Source organism: Lissotriton vulgaris, chromosome 6, assembly GCF_964263255.1.
Source record: "Lissotriton vulgaris chromosome 6, aLisVul1.2, whole genome shotgun sequence".
Taxonomy (NCBI): Eukaryota; Metazoa; Chordata; class Amphibia; order Caudata; family Salamandridae; genus Lissotriton; species Lissotriton vulgaris.
In genome coordinates, this window is record NC_141694.1 from 459,213,627 (window position 1) to 459,233,912 (window position 20,286).

Sequence of the window (20,286 nt, forward strand, 5' to 3'; positions counted from 1 at the left end):
AAATTACTTCACAAAACACATCTGAACTGTTGGAATTGACAACCAATGAAAATGTTACTTTCATTTTCTACTTTTATTACCTGACATTTGATTGGTTATATACCTGTATATATATAAAGGAAGAGAAGGAAACACAGCCATTTTGACTACTACTTCTTGTTTTTTTACATCACATTTCAGTAGCTTCCAAAAACTTCAACTTCTTTGTGAAGGTAAGTTATAATTTTTAAAAATGAAATATATTGTGCACTATAACTTAATATAGTAGACTTTTTCTGCTAGATATACACTATCCCTCTGTAGTAGTAATGTATTTAGATAGACTTCTCTGTTATAGTTATGAATGGAGTTAGGCTTGTCTTGGTTAAATCACATACACTTTTTTATAGTCCTATTTCTACTCTGATACTATACACTGCCAAAAGATAAATTCACTGATAAAAACTGCCTATCTAAAATTAATCCCAACAGTGCCCTATCTCTACTAATATATATTTTTTTAATCCAAATTTCAGGCAAAATGGAAGGCGAAAACCAAGTTTCTTTTGAGATGGACCTGCAAGAGAGCAGCCAGGAATTGATTGAACAAATTGACATGGAATTTATGGATGAAAGCTTGGATAATGAACTGCTGCAATGTGTCCAAGCAGTAGATGCCCTCCTTGCAAATGAGGACATTTTACAACCTCACAGATTGCAAACAATATTTCAAGAAAATAATGACATTTCAGACACTGAAATGTTAGAAAGTTTAATAAATTATGAAAAACAATCAAAATAAAAAAAACTTTAAAAATAAAGAAAACAAAAAAAAACAACAAAAACAACAAACAATTAACATACAGTCTTTGAAAAGTGTATCATTCTATTATCCTTATAGTACGCTGCCCAGAACGCTTTCCGGTTCGCGTACTAGGCGCTCATCGCGCGCAAAAAAAAAAATAATAATTTTTTTGACCCTGCTGGGCCCTTTTAAAACCTCCACATAAAACCTAGGGGGTCAGGGAGGATCTACTATGCCCCCTTATGGAAATTTCCCCCTTTGTTTTGGCCTCCTCTTGTCTCTCGATCCTACCGAGAGACAAGATGGCGGCTGCACCGGACTGTTTAGAATGTTGACAGACACCGAAGAGCCAATCAGCTTTCCGTGCGCAAAGTTCCGTTACGCGAAAAGTACGCGAACCGGATCGCTGCCCGGAGCGCTGATACAGATATATATCTTGATTTAAACGTTAATTTCTCAAAATCCACTGAAGCACATATATTGAGACCTAGCAAAGGCACATCGGGCTAACAGTCCCTACAATTTTGCCAAGTTTCGTGGAAATCCATTCAGCCGTTCGGGCTAAAAGTGAGTCCAACCGCCCTATGGAAATTAACATGGGAAAAACGCGTTTTGGGACCCCCCTTTTTTCTCGGCCCCCCCTTAACGAACCCCCCCCAAATTTCCAGGAGCTACTCAGAAACAAAATGTGCCATTTTCCTGAAAATTTCAGCCGATTCCGTCCACAAACGCCAAAGTTATTAGACATAGAATTTTCAGAAATCCCATAGGGAAAAAATCCTAACTATATATACCTACTGGCGACCGCCAGTAGGTAATATATATATATATATACATATATATATATATATATATATATATATATGGTTGCACACACCTCCGTGATCCTTTCGAAGGTCAAAAACGGACGGCACTCCAAGTTGTTGTTGTTCCAAACAATGGTTTATTGGCAGACCCCCCTGCCCCCCTGACATACGCGTTTCACCGATTTGGCTTCTTCAGTGTCAGCCATTCTCTGTGTACACAGTCATTAAATCCCCTACCACTACCCAAAGCATAGAAAGTGGACTGCTGCTCGCCTTGGTGGTTATGGCGGCCATGTTTGAACGTGCAGTATTACAATTCGTTTGTAGCATTGTTTCATCATATTAACAAGGGGTATAAAGTGACTTTTTAGAAAAAGTGCCCGTGCAAAAGTGTATATAATAAAAAATGATAAAAACACTGAGTTGATTGTAAGGCACATTGTCAGTAAACATTCATATATACACATACAGAAGACATTTGACTCTGTCTTTCTGTCCACCTCACTTGGTATAAATTCATTCTGTTCATTTCCAGAAGTATATAAATTAGTTGATATTTACTTAGATGCTGTAATAGTGCATTGTGTGTAGCCCTGGATGGGCTAAATGGGTGGTGTGTATGTGTGCCTTATTTTGTCAACACATATTATGGAGCCCTGTATGGGCCAGAATCCATGTTTGTGAATTCTTAGTACCAGTATATTGAGCTGCAGGCTCAAAGAATATGTGAGTGTTTGGGATTGCAGATCTTACTTGTTCTACTTGCAATTCAGTGTCATTCCTGCTGAACCAATCTGGGAGTAGGTGTTAATTCATTCTAGGTGTACCCAGAGTTCCTCGTCGTTATTCAGCCCTTTCGGCTGCATGCTCTGGAGGTCAATGATGTACCTGGACTCCATTGCTCTGAGAAGTCTTACCCTGTCCCCACCACGTTCCCTTCTATCAAGTTGATCTATAAGATAGAAGGATAACAGATCCCTGTTACTGTCATGGTGGGTCTCAAAATGGCGTGCCACCGGGTAGTTCTTGTCCCCATTGGTGATGGCACGCATGTGTTCCAGGATGCGTTTTTTGGCTTGGTTGATGGTACTACCAATATATCTTTTGGAACACGGGCAAACTAGGCAATAAACTACGAATTCTGAATTGCAGTTCAGGAATTTCTTAATTTCTCTCATTGGCCTAGAGTCGTTCGTCTTCCCTTCATATTTGGTTCTCTTCTTGCTGAACTTGCAAGCCTTGCAGTGCATGCAAGGAAAGAAACCATTGATTGGCTTGTTTCTCGTGCTTTTGGGGGGGTCCGTATAGTGGCTTCTCACTAGATGGTCACTCAGGGACTGGCAGCGTCTATAAGTAATGGGTGGTCTGTCTGGTATCAGTCCCTTGAGCGTTGGATCTGTGCCTAGGATGTGCCAGTTTTTGTTGAATATATGTACCAGTTCGTTCGATCTCATATTGTAACTGGTGATCATCCTAGTGGTGCCATCATCTGTTTTCTTATTGGCAGTGGCCTGTAAGAGGTCCTTTCTCTCAATGCTGTCTACTCGTTTAGTTGTTTCATCGAGTAGTGTTTTGGAGTACCCTCTTTCTTTGAATCTGCTTACCGCCCCTTTCTGCGCCTGTCTAAAATCATTGGAATCCGAACAATTCCTTTTGATGCGCAATAGTTCTCCAAAGGGGATGTTCCTAACCATACTTTTCGGATGGTGGCTGGCCGCGTGTAATACAGTGTTTCCAGCCGTAGGCTTGCGGTAAAGTTTAGTACATAGGGTTTTCTCCTTGACAAAGACCTCTAGGTCGAGATAGTGAATTGATGTCAGGCTCATTGTGCTGGTGAATTTGAGATTTAACTCGTTGTCGTTTAGCTTTGCCACGTACTCCTCAGCCGAGGAGACGTCACCCCGCCAAACGACAAACAGGTCGTCTATGTATCTCGACCAGATCATGATGTTGTCTAGCCACTTTTCGTTGGACCCCCCCCAGGCCACGTGCTTCTCCCACCAGCCCACGAAGAGGTTCGCGTAGCTGGGGGCAAAGCACGTGCCCATCGCGGTCCCTCTGAGTTGGTGATACATGTTACCTGCAAATAAGAACATGTTATTATGGAGACAGAATTCAATCATTTTTACTAGCATTTTGTTGTGCTGATGGTACTGCATACTCTTCTTGCCTAAGAACCATTTAACGGCAGAAATCCCACTCTGATGTTCAATGCAGGTATATAGGCTTGTGACGTCTAGGGTGATGAGGAGCATATCATCCTCCCACCCAATCCCGTCAATCTGCCTTATGAAATCCTGAGTGTCTCTAACATAGGAAGGGAGATCTTTTACAAATGGGAATAGATATCCATCTATAAATCTCGATGTATTTTCGAGTAAACTTCCTATGGAAGAGACAATTGGTCTGCCTGGGGGGTTAAGAGTGTCCTTGTGTACCTTGGGAAGATGATAAAATGTTGGAATGATTGGGTGCTCACAAAGTAGATACTCGTGTTCTTGTTTATTCAGCATACCCTCCTCCTTCCAACCCCCAAGTAAATTGTGATATTCTGTGACACACTTCCCAAAGTCCTTTTTGTCCACGATTTTGTAGCAGTCAGAGTCGTTCAATTGTCTCAATGCCTCTCTTTTGTACTGTTCTTTTGTGAAAATGACGATATTGCCCCCTTTGTCTGAAGACTTTATTTCGATGGTTGTATCTTCTTTGAGGGATTTTATTGCTTCCCATTCTGATCAAAAAAAAAAAAAAAAAAAAAAAAAAAAAAAAAAAAAAAAAAAAAAAAAAAAAAAATATATATATATATATATATATATATATATATATATATATATATATATATATATATATATATATATATATATATATATATATATATATATATATATATATATATATATATATATATATATATATATTCACAGAAAAAACCATAGGTTATAGTCCATATATAGTTAGGAATTTGCATTTACAAAACCTTGAAAATTCAATGAAAAAACCATTGGTTATAGAACATATATAGTTAGGAATTTGCATTTACAAAACCTTATTTTACTCGCATAAAACCATTGAAATTCCATATATAGTTAGATGCGCTAACTATATATCGCGCACCCGCAATCCACTGCTGATGATGTCACATATTACATCATTCATGACATGGTCAGTGACATCACTGATGACATCACTGATGACATCTCAAATGACATCACTGATGACATCACTGCTGACAACATCCAGTGACTGTATGTTTCTGTAAAGTTAAAATATGTCTTACATATTGAAGAATGAGTAGATGTATAAATGTCTGAATGAAGGATTTAGTAGGTGCATGACTGATTGTATGAGGGAGTGATTAAATGTGTCTCACTGAGTGCATGGGTTAGTGATTAAACTGTATTAATTTGTGCATCATTATATCTGTTGTTCTGTAAACTGCTGCATGTGTTGATCAGTAGCTATATGAGTAACTATATGGGTTATTGATTGGTTGCCCAAGTATTTGTATGGGAGACTGAGTATGTGTGTGAGTGGCTGGGAGGTGTGTGACTCTGTGCATAGATGTGTAAACAGCTGATTCACTAGATGTATGGGTTCAAAACTGCATGTGGAAACAGCTGTATGGGTGGTTGACTGTGCATGAGTGTATTGGTGAGTGAATGGATATCTCAGTGCTACATGTCAAAGTAAGTACATATGTAAAACACAGTACATGTGAGAGTTGACATATATAAATAACTGTGCATAAGAGCCAGTGAATGTGTGAGTGGCTGTATGGATCATTGTGAACTTGTATCAGGGATTGTATAAGAGAGAAAATATGTGTTAGTATATGTTTGAATAAGTAAAGTTTGTATAACTGTATAGTTGAGGAAATGGAGGTGTGATTGATTGTTTGCATGACTGACTAGTTGTGTGACTAACTCCATGGATGAGTGACAGTCTGTGAGTGTCTGTTTACACTGAATGTATCTAAGGTTATATTAGAGTCTGAAGAGGTTCATTGTATTATCACATGAATGATATCATGAGTGATGTCACCAGTGATGTCATTTGAGATGTCATCAGTGATGTCATCAGTGATGTCATTTGATATGTCATCAGTGATGTCATCCGTGATGTCATTTGAGATGTCATCAGTGATGTCATCAGTGATGTCACTGACCATGTCATGAATGATGTAATATGTGACATCATCAGCAGTGGATTGCGGGTGCGCGATATATAGTTAGCGCATCTAACTATATATGGAATTTCAATGGTTTTATGCGAGTAAAATAAGGTTTTGTAAATGCAAATTCCTAACTATATATGTTCTATAACCAATGGTTTTTTCATTGAATTTTCAAGGTTTTGTAAATGCAAATTCCTAACTATATATGGACTATAACCTATGGTTTTTTCTGTGAATTTCAATGGTTTTTTAATAGCAAATATCAAAAGCTGTCAAATGTCAAGTACGTGATAGGTAAAAACGTTTTCGTGTTTATGCACGCTGATGTGCTTTGAACGCTGCCCCCCCCTCCCCTCTTTTCTCTTAGTAGTACTCTCTCTTTGCAGATAGTGAACGGTAGTTAACGCAGACCTTTACCCCCGTTGTAATCCGTCGTACCTGCTTGTCTCTCCATTTGATTGATTGTTATCCAAGCATTTACTGTTTTAGAATTGGTTCTCTTTGGATCATTCTCTATTTACAAACAAGCAGAAAGTCGCAATACTCTGTTTAGTCTTTGCAGATAGTGAAAAATCGTGTAAAAAAATAAAAGTAATCGAGCAAAATCAGTAGACCACTAATTCGATCTCTTTTTGACCTCGGTAAAATACAAACATTAGGAACAACCCTTCATGAGAAATACGAAAATAGTGAAATGAACTGAGCTCCACACCATGAGGGCTGCAAGACAGCTCGACTCCGCCACCCACCCCGCCCAAAATAACGACAAACCCTATGCAAATATTATAAATATAGACAACACACCAGCAAAGAAACAGGGTAAAACATTTTATTAAATAACTATTTACATAACTATTTTATACTTTTTATTGCCCATTCCGGCTAGCTCAATCGATCGAGCATGAAACTCATGCACTGATAGCAAGCGTTGAGAGTTTGTAGGACGATGGCTTCAGATTTTCTACATACGGTGTAGTGGCGCGAACTGGGAGGGGGCGTTTGGATCCTGCCCCTTCCCCAAATAAGATTTTCATACGTGAGTGTTCGTTCATGCTTTTGGTCCCTGAGTTGCTTCGATGTCACTGCCTTACACAAATGGCATAAGTTCTGGATGTTGAGTGCCATACTTCAGAGTTCTAAGCAGCGCTTGTAACACTGTCTAAACCTTATTTGCACCTGCTGCAGCTTCACTATTCAAAGTAAGTGGGGTCCGTTTGTGGACCTGACTGCATTGGAAAACAATGTGATACGGTGCCTCCCTAAACCGCTTGACGGAGGCCCCCGAGGGGCGGTGAGATGGCGCGGACTGGGAGGGGGCGCTTGGCTCCTGCCCCCTCCCCAAGTCGTGTTGCCCTGGTGTGGCCTGAGATCGCCCCCGACATAGGCGGCCGGCTCCCGGGGTCCGGCGGAATTTTTTGCCTTTTGATGACTCTTCCATTCTGGACCTTGTCCCACAATCCGTTTGACCTGAAGACACGCTGTAGTGGGGCGCCCCTTTACCGTTTTAGTTGCCATTCCGCCCGCTTTTGGTACTCTGTGCCTCTTCCGCCATTCAGCTGTTTACCGCCCGCTCTTGCGACTACAGCGTCTCGCTCACCATGTAGTTGAGTTGCTCCCGCTCTTAAGATTTAACCGAACTTTTTGGACTGCTGAAAGCGGTTGTATTCCGACCGCTGGTTGGTGAAGACATTTTGACTATATTCTGGACCTGCGTTGTCACGTAATGCGTCATATGACGCGCCGCGTTAGCGCACCCGGAAGTGCTCCGGTGCGCAAGGCGCAGCTTCCCGGAAACGATCCAGAGCGCGCCGCGCAGCGCGTAACGTAAGCATAACAGGTCATGTGACTTGTTAATAAAACTTTTCATTGGTTCATTTTACTTTTGTTTTCCTAATGATGCAAGACTAGGTCATGTGACCTAAAAATAACACTTTTCATTGGATTAAAACATTTTTTTTCCCAAACGATGAAAGCCCCACCTTGTTTCTGGATGTTTCAGACTGAAGCTGGCGTCACCATGAGAGCACCACCATCTCGTAGCTCCGTCGTGGCCATTCCGCAAGCAATCATGGCAGCCGCTCCCCACCGGAAGCCTGCGGGAGTCGAGGGCCCCCAAGACTTTTGTACAATCTTCAAGGCTGAGGGGACGCTTTCGAGAATGGGACGCAAGCCCTGGCAGACAAGCGTCCGAGTTCCAAAGTGTCCCAGGGCCATTTTACTGGACCAGGCCCAAAACCAAAGAGCCGGCCGCCATTTTAAGAGTCCTGTGGCAGCCGCCTATCGCTGCACCGCAAGAGTGGGAGCAACTCAACTACATGGTGAGCGAGACGCTGTAGCCGTAAGAGCGGGCGGTAAACGGCTGAATGGCGGAAAAGGCACAGTGTAGCAAAAGCGGGCGGAATGGCGACTGAAACGATAAAGGGGCGCCCCACTACAGCAGACGAGCCTCCGCCATGTGCTTCAAAACTGCATACGTATCTCGTGATATCAAGGTTGGGCAACCAGTACACAACAAGCAGTTACGAGTCCCATTTACACCGGCGCCATTTTGGGCGCGGCCGGGCAGGTCCAGGATCTAGTCAAACATAACAAATGAGGCTGACGTCTCTGAAGCAGTTGACGCACAGCAGGACATAGCAAATAAACATGAAGTCTCTAAAGCTGTTAACTCACTGAGGACAAAACAAGTGAACCTGAAACCTCTGGAATAATTGTCGCTCAAAAGAACAACACACAAAACTCTGTAGAGCCTGAAGAAAGAAAAACAGAAGGGCACTGTAGTTTCAGACACACTTAACACTAATGACTTAACAAGGATATCGTCTGTTTATGAAGCAGTTATCATGTTCACAGAATTGACAAAGAAGTGTGCAGACACCAATGCTATTAAGAAACACAAGGAAATCCCTAACGCATCAGCATTCTCGGAAGAGGTTGACACAGATAACATCTTAAGGAACAAAGAAAGACAAAATAAGGATGAGGAAGTTATCACTTTAGTTTTTTCATCAGCTAGCGACAGCAAGAAACACATTGTAATGGAGATTAGAGAGGCTACGAATGGGTGGCCCAGGATATCACCACTGTTCCCCATGTCATAAAACCTTAGGATGTTCAATAACTGAAACAGCTAATATGGGTTTACTTACAGGGGACATCTTTTGTTCTGTTTTGTAAAGTAAAACTATTGTGAACGCAAGTATTATACATAGTAAGTGTTTAATATAGCATTTGTCAGTCATTGGTTAAGCAGCTAGGACCTGTTCACTCTTGACACCCCAGATGCTGTGTATGTTGCACTATAGTGCTGCATCGGGAATACGGACAACCCTATTGATGTTGATTTTTCATTATTGATTATTGTAAAGAAATGGCGACTCCCCCCTTTAGCAGATTAGCTAAATGTTTGCGTAATTTGGGCATAAAAGTTATATTATTGTTGTTGTAGTTGTTATCGTTATAGTTCTGGTTAATTTCCATTCAGAGTGTCCTACACAGCACCACTCTAGGTAAACACTACTTTATGTAAAACCTGGGACATAGCACTCATTGAAACTATAGTTGGTCACCATGGGGTTTAAAGAAGGGATGGTTCTTCACCTGGGTGCCTTCCACAACTCAGCACGTTGTGCTGCCTTGGGACTATTCGCACAAAAGACAGCTTCTGACCATTGTTGTTTTTTTTAATCAAAAAATGTTTAAATATATTTACAGTTTTTGTTGCGTTCGTTATATTTAAAAGTTAATAAAGTTTTATAATCCAACTTTCTTGGAGTACTATATATTTTTTTTAAATCGGGTGAATGGGGCCTTGAATCGGGTTATTGTCATGTGTGGGCTTTGCAAGTGTACTGCTACAGGATCGGACATTTCAAACTCAAATGCACGTTCTTTTTCTTACCTTTCCGAAGCATGGAGCGCAATAGCAGGCAGAGAAAGGGTGATGCACGTGTTGAACACTGCCTGGCCTGGCAAGTTGCTGGCAGTGCCCCCCCGCCCGCTCCTGAAAGAGGGCACACACACACCGCCGCCCCGAGTACTTCACAAATCTTTAAAAGACCATGCGCTTGTTCATGAGGCTTAAATGGTTTATCACCCCTTCTAGAACCCCTGCATCGACCCTCTGACGTTTCCTGGAAGAATTAGCACGTAACACAATACCAAGCCCTGTCAGCTGAAACCCCTGAGGAATCGTGGGGCATATTATCAAGGGGGTTTATTTCTGCTTTTTTGGCTTTAAAAGCCAAAAAAAAGGAGATAAAATTATCTCCCTATTACCAAGCTGTCGCTAACACCAGTTAGTGACAGCTAAAAGGAGATAGCGACCATCTTGGGCCCCGCTTTGCATGTCAGTGATATTTATCACTAATGACATGCAAAGTGGGCGTGCCAAGATGTTAGCGACTGGAAACAGTCCCTAACCATCGCTATCTCCTATTACCAACTTTTGGAGATATTCGCGCTAAGCGCGAATATCTCCAAAAGCTAACACCTGCCCTGAGCAGTTTTTAGCCATGTTATCCAATGGAAGGTGGATAACATGGCTAAGAGCATTTGCTGGATAATGCATGAATATCGCTGACTTTTCAGCGATATTCATGCATTGCGGCCGTTTTTTATCGCATTTGCGATAAACCTTGCTAATAGCAAGGTTTATCTGCGATAAAATTCGCCGATGTGCGGCGATAATTTTTGTCTCTAAACAAGTTAGAGACAAAAATTATCGCTAGTTGTTGGTAATATGCCCCCGGGTTTTTCCTTGCAGGAATCGGGAGGCGGAAGACTAGCACTGAAATCAGTAGTCTCACGCCTGAATCGGGAGGATTGGTATGTCTGGATTCTCTACAGCTGGGGCCATAAACTACATCCGCAGGGCTAGGTGATAGCCTGGGTCCGGCCTGGACAATTGGACACAGAGGAAGAGGAGTGTCAGAGGGTGCGGTAGTGAATAGGGTGAAAGGGAGGTGTCGGGCGGGCACAGGGTGTGATTCTCAGGGAAGAGCAGCGCAGATGGGGGGAAGTATATGGCCCATGCATGAGAGAGAGAGCGGGGGTGACCAGTGCGTGGGGGAGATGCTTGTGAGGGTGGGGAGCCGTGCTGAGAATCGACGGCGTGCAGAGAGTGGGTCTGGTCAAGGCATCTAAAATGGCTGCCGTGCACAACAAAATTGTGGCATTGGACAAAAAGGCAAGATGGCGCAGACAATGTTTATCAATAAGGATTCATTTATAACAAAATATTTACTCGCAGTGACAAAATGGTGGTCAACACTTCCTGATTTCCATCGAATCGAACGTTAACAGACGTCACGCAGCAAAAAAAAAAAAAAAGCTCACGCACAGCCGCTGGAAGACATGTATCAACATATATGAGCCTCCTCAGCCACCCTCAGAAAACATAAGGGGTCAGGATACGTCTCCCGCACCCCCTTATACCTAGTAATTTAATTAAAACGAAACACAAAATGGCGAATTCCCGTTTCGCTACCAGTTTGCGGCCCAGTTCGCGGCCCGGGAAGCGCTTCTACCGTGAAAAATATATATTTTTTTATTTTCCCCACGGGACCCTTTAATAACCCCAACATCATTCCTAGGGGGTCAAGAGAGGTATACCTTGCCCCCTTTCATTAAATTCCCCCTTTGTTTTTCACCTCTTCTTCTCTCTCGATCCTACCGAGAGATAAAATGGCGGCCGCTCCGGACTGTTTAGAATGTTGACAGACACCGGAGAGCCAATCAGCTTTCTTCGCGCAAAGTTCCGTTTCGCGAATAGTAAGCGGACCGGAGCGCAGCCCGGAGCGCTGTTACAGATATATATCTTGTTTTGAATGTTAATTTCTCAAAATCCACTGGAGCACATATATTGAGACCTAGCAAAGGCACATCGGGCTAACAGTCCCTACAATTTTGCCAAGTTTCGTGCAAATCCATTCAGCCGTTCGAGCTAAAAGTGAGGCCAAAGGCCCTATGGAAATTAACATGGGAAAAACGCGTTTTGGGACCCCCCTTTTTTCTCGGCCCCCCCTTGACGAAACCCCCTCAAATTTTCGGGGGCTGCTCAGAAACAAAATGTGCCATTTTCCTGAAAGTTTCAGCCGATTCCGTCCACAAACGCCAAAGTTATTAGACATAGAATTTTCAAAAGTTCCATAGACAAATAATCCTAACTATATATACCTACTGGCGATAGCCAGTAGAGTCAGAGTCAGAGTCAAAAACACTTTATTCGATTAAATTAAAATCACAAAAGTATGCTATACAATCATAGTTGATTATTGAAGTATATAGAGGAAAAAATTAAAAAAAAAAAAAAAAAAGGCTTAAAAACAAGACACATTATATACAAATACAAAATTTCCTATTTACAAATTTCATTTTACAAAAGTTATAGAAAAATTAAAATGTTTATCCTCGTACTGCACTGTCTGTGGTTTGCTACTCAATTTCATTTATACATTATGTGGAATGGAGTTGAGTTTGTTCAATAATATATTTACAATAATATTTACAAACCTATAATACAATCCTATTAACAGTGCTACCCCTACTGGGCATACAGTTTTTAACAAAGGCTAGGACAATTGATCGATGCCTTCGCTCTGTTTCGACGCGACCTGATGGACATAGTGAGAAAGTTTGCCACCCCGTACATGATTAGGGGTGTTTCCATTAACTGTAAAAACAGAAAGGCCGGTTTCACTTGGGTAAACTTGTTATCCTTTAATATGGGCTTAATGTATTTCTCTCTTGCAATTCTGAAAAAAGGACAAAAAAAGAAGAAGTGAAGAGAATCCTGGTCTGAGAAATCGTCACACTTACAGGGGGCGTTCTCATGTGGTTTACACCATTTATTGTATTCACCCAGCAAGAAGTGAGACTGATCAAAGCGAAATTTAGTGAGAAGCCACCGGTGGAAAGGTTTATTTACTACCGCCAGGTATGGTTCGATAGCTAAAGATGTTATTGTCAAAAAATGGGACCTCACGGTTGGCTTCATAATCTCGCGAGTTTCTCTATCGGCTTCTCTTTTCTTTATATATTCCAATTTTGCCCAACTGATATCATCTTTTTGTAGGCCTTCAGGATTGGTATACAACTCAGGGCGGCCCAGATATTGTGCTATTTTCTTAATATAAGAAAGCCACTCGATCTCAGCCACACGATCCCGCCCCATACAGTCTTTTATAATCGTGTGGTTCAAGGTTAAATTGGGATTAAGCCAGGTTTTAATCCATGCCCTCAGCGGTGCAAGAGACAACATATCTTCAATGTAACCCACCCCTAGTTCCATATGTACTGAGTGAGCAGGTGTGGAGTTAGGTAAGCCCAGAACATTTCGCAGATAGCCAGTAGGTAATATATATATATATATATATATATATATATATATATATATATATATATATATATATATATATATATATATATATATATATATATATATATATATATATATATATATATAAATATATTACCTACTGGTGGTCGCCAGTAGGTATTATAGTTAGGACCTACTTTCCATAGGAAATCCACAACATTCTATTTGAAATAACTTTGGCGCCCGTGGACAAATCTTCACGAATTTCTTCAAGAAAATGGCCTGCTGGCTCCGCTCCTTCCCTGAAAGTTTGGGGGTGATTATGAAGTGGAGGCCGAGAAAAAAGGGGTCCCAAAACATGTTTTCCCCATGCAATTTTCCATAGTGACCTTTAGCCAAGGTTACAGCCGTTCGGACTGTAACCTTGGCTAAAGGTCACTACACCAGATTTGGCAGAGAGGTAGAGTTCGGTTTGAAGATTGTGCTTTTGGTGTAAATCTGTTCAATAGTTCCTGAGAAAATCAAAAGTAAAATCAAAGCGATATCTAGAGACGAACTACCGCATGCGTACCGAAATCTGTACAATTACGAGCACGAGCTGCTTGCTGATTGGATGTCAACTGTCTGTCAATAGTCGAAACCAGGAAGTGTTGGCAGCCATCTTGTGCCTTGGTAGAACCGAGTCACAAGAAAACAGTACAACAAAGTTGAAAAAAAGGAAAGGGGGCAGTGTAGAAAGATCCTGACCTTCTAAGCCTGCTCAGGGGGTCCCACACGAATCTTTAGGCTCCCAATTAAAAAATATATATATATATAAGAAATCACGGGGTACACGTATAGGTAAAAAAAAATAGAAATACGTTTTATTCTTAGTTAGCCTCAAGGGCCATATCTCGGGGGCAATTTTTATCCATAAAGGGGGGCTTGTAGCCCCCTGCAGCCCCGGGGACCACCACCCCCTCTTTTTTTTTTTTAAATGTATGTTTTCAGCTCCCCCTCCCCCTGTAGACACCCCGGGGACCTCTACCTTACCGTATGTACCTTCCTGCATGTAAGCTGCTCTCTCTGACAAATCTATGCCGGCTGTCGAAGGACGAGGGGGGGATCGTGGGGGCATTGGGGCTAAAAAAAACAGGGCCATAGCTTTATCGTCAGGAAACTGCCGATAAAGTTGCGATAATGGGCTTGATAATATGCTCTATGGAATTCCAATCAAAGCTCATGTTAGATGTGAAGGACATCTAACGTGAGCTTCGATTGGAATTCCAAAGAGCATATTATGAAGCCCATTATCGCCACTTTATCAGCAGTTTTCTGCCGATAAAGCAGCGATAATTTTACCGCCCAGGCTTAATAATATGCCCCACAGTTCTTTTGAGAACTAACTTTAATGGTGAAAAAAAGAGCTATATTTCTATGATTGTATGTGAAACTTTCCGTTTTTTGTGCACCAGTTGTACTCTCTATATATGAGCAGCCTTGTTTCCAAGACCATGTTTCTTTCTTTTTCTTTAAGTTCGCCAAGCAAAGCTGTCCTCATTTCAGGTATTAAATTTGCTGTTTTCTTTTCCTGGGCCGTGTGTGTCAATCACTGCTATACTTTTGTAATATATTAATAATCATATTGCGGAGGTGCCAAACGTTGATTACATACTCCGTCCTCCGCTATTTTAGTGGTTTTCCTCCGTTTTTTTTATATATGTTACTTTCATTTTACTCTCCGCCTATCTTGTCTGTGATCGATGAGATGTCCTGTGTTTGTTTTTGGCCTCAGACTTGGTCACACGAATACGTAAAAAGTAATTTGAAGCACCTAAGCCACAGCCATTACAACGCGTGTCCGTGACCAGAAAGCCTTTATTATGCTTATGCTTTTATCATGGGTGGTAAATTGATATGGCTAATGACATACTCGTGCTCCCATCATTATCATTGCAGGTTGTTCACCCGCTCAGTGCTTTGGGCACCACTAACTCAGTGACCAAAGAGGCCATGCATGTAGTAGTGGGCCCCTTGTTCGGTACTTTGGGAACAACTCTAAAATGGTGTAGAACACGTCCGCCCCGTCTTTTTTATACATAGGGTAACGTGTGTAGTGACGGATGTGCTGGATAGGTGTGGTGTAGGTGTATACCAGCCATGAGAGAGTGTGTGTCAATCTGACAACTGGACCTGCAACTAAGAAATCACTACAATGGAAATCTGGGCTTTGTACTGTTGTGTTTTCCTGGTAATTTACCACCTCCCCCAGAGGTTTTTAAATGTTGGGAGAGGGGTCAATAATTGTGCTGACTTTTCTTCTTTAGTGTGCAGTGCTATATTGTTTTATAAAATGTATAAGTCTTCAAACTATCTTTACTCTTACGACGTACGTGCGATATTTCCGTAATTGATTTTAAAAGTAATATTCGCTTTTTCAAAGTTTTAAAAAACAATTTTTATGATTATCCCAGATAATGTCTTCTCTTAATATGTACATTAAATACATATATATGTTTTTGAACAATTAGAATCTAACGTGGAGTTTGTGTATGGGGCGCCATATATGACGTCACGCAGGGTACGCGTTTTGGGCGAAAAAGAAAAAAAATGCAAAGCCCGCTTTATTGTTAATTAGCCTCCGGGGGGGTCAAATCAATGGGGCAATTTGTTTTTTGTAATGGGGGCCTAGAGGGCCTACCCTGCGTGGGGATCGCTACCCCTTGATCTTCAACTATATGTATGTGGGGGCTCATGACCCCCCGGAGTTCTGTGGACTGCTTTCTCCGCCACTCGATCGCCCCCACCCGGGGCCTGTTTTTACTAAATAAAAATGTGCAAAGCGGTTGCAAATGTGGTATTTTGGTTTTGTTTCTGTCTTGTAGAGGATCCAAGGTAAATATAACGTTTTTTTGTAGAACCACTACTTTTCTGCCTGTTACCATAGTAACAGTTCATGGATCAGTTGCGTGAGTGCAGAGGTTAGAAGTTCATCACAATATGTTGCTAATTGAAATACTTACTGTGCTGGAGATTTATATTTATTTTTTTCAAAGGAACCGTTAGTGGTAGAAGAAGTTTGTGGAAAAGTTTTATTAAGGATTCCTTCCTGTTCGGGGAGTATTAGGGTAACGTGCTCCAAGCGGGACTTTACGAAGTTTAATGTTCATTGGCAGTAAAGTATTAAAAGTAGAATGCTTAGCAGTCATTCCTTGCTCGTCTTTGGAACAAGATGGACATTTTATTGGCTAAAGTGTTCAGAACACAAGTTTGCTCCTTATTGGGTGGGAACGGGTCACTGTTGTCAGTGATATTGTGATGCATTTTCCAAAGGAGTATGGGGAAAGAAAGTAGTAGAGGGCAGGTTAGGAAGACTATTAACTGAGTACAGTGCCCATAAGGTGGTGGAGAGGAATTATGGGGTAAATAATGTTTTATATATGTTTCAAGGGCCATTTATATAATTGCCGTGTGGTGTATAAATCACTGCTGAAAAATAACAGTGTCGTGCGCTGTTTTCTTTTATCAAGTTTGTAGGTGACATACTTCTTAGTAGTACTATTTACTTATATTGTGGTGTTTACTTTCATGATGGGGAGGTGTGGTTGCACAGCAAAACATTCAGTCTAGGTTTGAAACAGTTTTTATTAAGCAAATACAAATAAACTTTCTTCAGAAACTCTCGCAGTATATATGAAAGGGGTGACAATTAAAAATGGAATTTCATAAAATATCAGTTAAGCCTGGCTATATAGTTCATTTTTGTGCTACAGTTGTAAAAGTGTTGCCCAACATTCTTGTTTTATGTAAGAGGGCATCAGTTACTTTTAGATAAAGTGGAATAGAAGTGTTACAACAAACACTCCCGCACTACATTATCTCATATCAAGAGAACAAGTAAAACAGTAAAATCTAAATTGTTTCATATTACATAGAAATGCATGCATTAATATTTTTAAAATGTGTATTCTGTACAATTCAGAAACGTGTTGTCATAGTGTTTACAAGTTGCAGACTGTTCCGCTAATAAATCACATACTTAGCAAAGAATATATGGAATGTTACTCTCATAATATAAAGTACAGGTCCTATATATTCTTTAGGGAGAAGGTGAATAGGAATAACAAATAAGAATAGAAATTAGAAAATACATTTAGAAATGTAGGGTTTATTAAATATTTAAAGTAAGCATGATACCTATATTTTAATATATATAAAAATATCTGATCAAGTTTTTATAAATATTTGATAATTATATTACAGATGGTGCTGAAAGATCTCCCATTCCTCTTCTGTAGCAATAGGACAATCTATTATAATATAACAATGTATACCATTGTTACAGTAAAAAGAAAAGCAAAATAAACTTATGTATTTAACAGAACATCCATAATGAAATCGGTCCGAGCGGTAATTATTTACTGAACTTCTTTTCTCCGGGAGGTGAAAAAATTAGATGATCGTGGCGACAGGTCTTAAACTCCTCTGAGAACATGACGGTGAGATTAATAATATGTATATATTCTCACAGCATATGATCACAAGGGGAAAATAGACTGAAAGCCTTAAGCCTGTAACGTTGCTTACTTATCGTTACTGTTTGTGACAACGGATTGTGAATTCCGCTAGGATCACTAAGACTGTTAATGTTATATTATACATATTAACAGTATGTGATCTTTAGCGGAAACATAATAACCAGTGTATCATTGTCACGTTGATTGTAAATGTTTAGGGTTTGCGTCGAAGGTTACCAACACCTCTCGAGCGAAGTACAGTGTCAATATTATAATATTAAAAAGTCACTATATATAAGGTAAAATTAGCCAGAAAAGGAGTAATATTTGTTAAAATATATCTGTTTCTAAGAACAAGCTGCTGACATTACAGAGAAAAAGCTAAAACATGCAATAATATTTTTTTCTACATATAAATGTTTAAATATTGACAAATAGTCCAAATTTATAACTAAGTACTATGCATATGCCGTCTTGAAACAACTTACAACTCCGGAATATTTTTGTTGACGCAAAAAGAGAAACCAATGCTAGAGAACGGAACCTGCAACAGAGATTTGCGATTCAGAAATAACTCGGGAAAACAAAACTAATTGCACAGTAGCTGTGCTTTATATATTTTTTAGTTGTTTAGTAGTCTATGGAAGGAAAATGTGGCTCCGTCTATGTAGATGGCACATTTTGCAGTTTACACGTGCTCACGTTTTAACAATTTTTCGTCTGCACGTGTTCGGAAAAGTTTCAAACTGTGAAGCTGTAAAGGTTGCGATTTTGATAGTAACACAAATATGGTATTATTATCTACAGTACGTTGGAGAGTTTAAAAAGTGTTACTCGGTAAAATGTGTTCTTTGTATTTTCATGATTAAAAGCATCTAAATAGAAGATGTATAATAAATATTGTTATCATTAGAAGAAAAAAAGGTTTAATATTTGTTATTTTTATGGTTCTTAATTTTAAAAATGCTAGCATTTGTAAATCGTAATCCTACCCTCGGAAAGGTGTTCTGGCGCTTGGGGCTTTGGGAAGGTTATTAAATAATAAATGCCCTTTTCTATGCACCTGTAGACTTGGCTTTTAAACTTTCAATTGCCTAGTATGTATATTTACACTTCCTTCAAACATTTTGGTACTGCTATTTTAGTATTGTAGTGAGCCATTCAGTAGTATGTGTTTATGCATACACTGTTCTAAAAGTGAAGCTGCTGTACATTTTGCCAGACACTCTCCTTGCAGAATTGTAATAATTCAGCCAGTACCCAAGTAGTCATGGCGCAAATTGGGCCTTAGGGCATGGACTGCTTCAAACTACTATACACTATGCATGCAGTCTTCTATACATGAGAAAAGTGTCTTTTATAGCTTTTATTATCCAGTCTATAATCTTACACTACCAGCAAACTCTTTGTGATTGCTGATTCAGTATTGTAGTGAAGTAATCAGCAGAATGCCTTTATGTATGCACTGTGCTAAAAATGAAGCTCTTCTAAATTCAGACAGACACTCTTCTGGCAGAACTGTAATTATCCAGTCAGTACTCAAGTAATCATGGTAAAAAAGTAGGCCTTAGGCCATGTACTGCTTTAAACCTGTATAGAGAATGCATGGACTCTTCTATGTAGCTGCACATTTGTTTTTTATACATTCAATTGTCCAGTCTGTATCATTAAACTTTCACAATCACTCTCACTCTACTGTTTCAATATTGTAGTGAACCATTCAGCAGTATTTCCTTATATATGTACTGTGGTAAAATTGAAGCTTTTATAAATGCAGTCATGCACTCTCTTTGCAGAACTCTAATCATGCAGTCAGTACCCAAGTTATTATGGAGCAAAGTAAGCCTTAGTATATGGACTGCTTCAAACTACTATTTACTGTTTTATGCACCTGCACATTTACCTTTTATATTTTGAATTCTCCAGTCTCTATCCTTACACTTCCACCACACATTCATGTTATAGTTTTGTAGTGACTCATTGATTAGTGTGTAGTAATCCATTCACTACATTCAAGCAGTAATCAGCAGATGTACAATAAGTGGTACATTCCCAGGGATATGGTAGTTATTGTGCACTGTGATATCAGCACAATGGATGCACTGTATTTACAATGTAGTCTATTATGGAGCAAAAACGGCATAGATATGTTATGTATTTGTGAAGGTGGAGCATTGCTTGACTTGCGTTCCAAGTGCAACGCTGCTCCAGCAATGCTCTTGGGGTTCTATGCTCACAAAGCTGTGTCAATCCTTACACCTGTTTCAAGCAGGTGCAGGGTGTTGACATAGCATAGGCCTAAAAGTGACTGAATGAAATATTATAGATTTCACTCAGTCACTTTTAGGAGGTGTTCCTATGCTAGAACACCTCCACTCCCTCCCCCCCCCCCCCCTGTGCAGGAAAGTGTCTTTCTGGCGGAGGGCTTTAGAATGTGATGCACCTTCCATATGCATTACATTGTAAATATCAGGTACTATGGTACATCTTTTGAAACACCGCTGCATCACAAAAGTGACGGAAAAGATGTGTAAAAGAGGTACAAGGGGGTTGTAAATTCGCTCCAAACACATTCAAATTCACCCAGGCAGTTTCACTAGCAGTGCAAATTGAAGTATATACTTCTAACATATTTATATGGATGTGTTACATTGAAGTGCTTCAGATGTACTACAGTATAGTATAGGTAAACACCTTATACGTTTATG